Source organism: Oryctolagus cuniculus, chromosome X (assembly GCF_964237555.1).
Source record: "Oryctolagus cuniculus chromosome X, mOryCun1.1, whole genome shotgun sequence".
Lineage (NCBI taxonomy): Eukaryota > Metazoa > Chordata > Mammalia > Lagomorpha > Leporidae > Oryctolagus > Oryctolagus cuniculus.
Window position 1 is genome coordinate 118,888,524 of NC_091453.1, and position 2,858 is coordinate 118,891,381.

The following is a 2,858-nucleotide window of genomic DNA, read 5'->3' on the forward strand; positions in this document are numbered from 1 at the left end:
CCTAAGAAACTCTCACGGGCTTTTTAGCCAGATTCAAATGCCTTAAGGGCTGATTCTGAGGCCAGAGAGCTATTTAGGGCATTTGCCATTCTATGAGTCTGCTGTGTATCCTGCTTCCCATGTAGTATCATTCTCTGCTTTTTAATTCTATCAATTATTATTATCAGACACTGATCTTGTTTATGTGATCCCTTTGACTCTTAATCCTGTCATTATGATCAATTATGAACTGAAACTGATCACTTTAACAAGTAAGATGGCATTGGTGCATGCCACCTTGATGGGATTGAATTGGAATCCCCTGGCATGTTTCTAGTTCTACCATTAGGGGTTAAGTCCGATTGAGCATGTACTGAACTGTACATCTCCTCCCTCTCTTATTTCCACTCTTATATCTAACAGAGATCACTTTTCAGTTAAATTTAAACACCTAAGAATAATTGTGTAATTAAAGAGTTCAAACAATAGTAGAACAAAAAAAATACTAAAAGGGATAAAGTATTAAGTTGTTCATCAACGGTCAGGACAAGGGCTGATCAAGTCATTGTTTCTCATAGGTTCCATTTCACTTCAACAGGTTTCCTTTTTGGTGCTCATTTAGTTGTCACTGATTAGGGAGAACATATGATATTTGTCCCTTTGGAAATGGCTTATTTCACTCAGCGTGATGTGTTCCAGATTCCTCCATTTTGCTGCAAATAACCGGATTTCATTTTTTTTTTTTTACTGCAGTATAGTATTCTATAGAGTACATATCCCATAATTTCTTTATCCAGTCATCTATTGATGGGCATTTGGATTGATTCCAGGTCTTAGCTGTTGTGAGTTGAGCTGCAATAAACATTAAGGTACAGACAGCTTCTTTTATTTATTTATTTTGACAGGCAGAATGGACAGTGAGAGAGAGAGAGAGACAGAGAGAAAGGTCTTCCTTTTTCCATTGGTTCACCCCCCAATGGCCGCTGCGGCCGGCACCAGGAGCCAGGTGCTTCCCCTGTTCTCCCATGTGGGTGTAGGGCCCAAGGAGATGGGCCATCCTCCACTGCACTCCCGGCCACAGCAGAGAGCTGGACAGGAACAGGAGCAACCGGGACAGAATTCTGCCTGTGCCCCGACCGGGACTAGAACCTGGTGTGCCGGAGCTGCAGGTGGGGGATTAGCCTAGTGAGCCGTGGCCGGCGTGACAGCTTCTTTGTTTGCCAATTTAATTTCCTTTGGGTAAATTCCAAGGAGTGGCATGGCTGGGTTGAATGGTAGGGTTATCTTCAGGTTTCTGAGGAATCTCCAGACTGACTTCCATAGTGGCTTGACCAGTTTGCATTCCCACCAACAGTGGGTTAGTGTCCCTTTTTCCCCACATCCTTGCCAGCATCAGTTGTTGGTAGATTTCTGCATGTGAGCCATTCTAACTGGGGTGAGGTGAAACCTCATTGTGGTTTTGATTTGCATTCCCTGATAGCTAGTGATCCTGAACATTTTTTCATGTGTCTGTTGGCCATTTGGATTTCCTCTTTTGAAAAATGTCTGTTGAGGTCCTTGGCCCATCTCTTAAGTGGGTTGTTTGTTTTGATCTTGTGGAGTTTCTTGATCTCTTTGTAGATTCTGGTTATTAATCCTTTATCGGTTGCATAGTTTGCAAATATTTTTTCCCATTCTGTCGGTTGCCTCTTCACTTTCCTGACTGTTTCTTTTGCAGTACAGAAACTTCTCAATTTTATGTAATCCCAATTGATAATTTTGGCTTTGACTGCCTGTGCCTCCGGGGTCTTTTCCAAGAAGTCTTTGCCTGTGCCTATATATTGCAGGGTTTCTCCAATGTTCTCTAATAATTTGATGGTGTCGGGTCATAGATTTAGATCTTTAATCCTTATTGAGCGGATTTTTGTGTAAAGTGTAAGGTAGGGGTCTTGCTTCATGCTTCTGCACGTGGAAATCCAATTTTCCCAGCACCATTTATTGAATAGACTGTTCTTACTCCAGGGATTAGTTTTGGATCCTTGATCAAATATAAGTTGGCTGTAGATGTTTGGGTTGATTTCTGGTGTTTCTATTCTATTCCATTGGTCTATCCATCTGTTTCTGTACCAGTACCATCCTGTTTTGATAACAACTGCCCTGTAGTATGTCCTGAAATCTGGTATTGTGATGCTTCCGGATTTGTTTTTGTTGTACAGGATTGCTTTAACTATTCGAGGTCTCCTGTGCCTCCCTATGAATTTCACCATCATTTTTCCAGATCTGAGAAGAATGTCTTTGGTATTTTGATTGGTATTGCATTGAATTTATAAATTGTTTTTGGGAGAATGGACATTTTGATGATATTGATTCTTCCAATCCATGAGCATGGAAGATTTTTCCATTTTTTGGTATCCTCTTCTATTTCTTTCTTTAAGGTTTTGTAATTCTCATCGTAGAGATCTTTGACATCCTTAGTTAAGTTTATTCCATGGTATTTGCTTGTTTTTATAGCTATTGTGAATGGGATTAAGGTCCTTGGGCCATCTCTTAAGTGCCTTGTTTGTTTTGTTGTTGTGGAATTTCTTGATCTCTTTGTAGAGTTTGTTTATTAAACCTTTATCGGTTGCATACTTTGCAAATATTTTTTCCCATTCTGTTGGTTGCCTCTTCACTTGTCCTGACTGCTGCTTTTGCAGTATAGAAACTTCTCAATTTTATGTAATCCCAATTCCTAATTTTGGCTTTGGCTGCCTGTGCCTCTTGGGTCTTTTCCAAGAAGTCTACCTCTGCCTGTGTCTCACAGGGTTTCCTGATGTTCTCTAATAATTTGACGGTGTTGAGTCGTAGATTTAGATCTTTAATCCATGTTGAGTGGAGTTTTGTGTAAGGTGTAAGGTAGG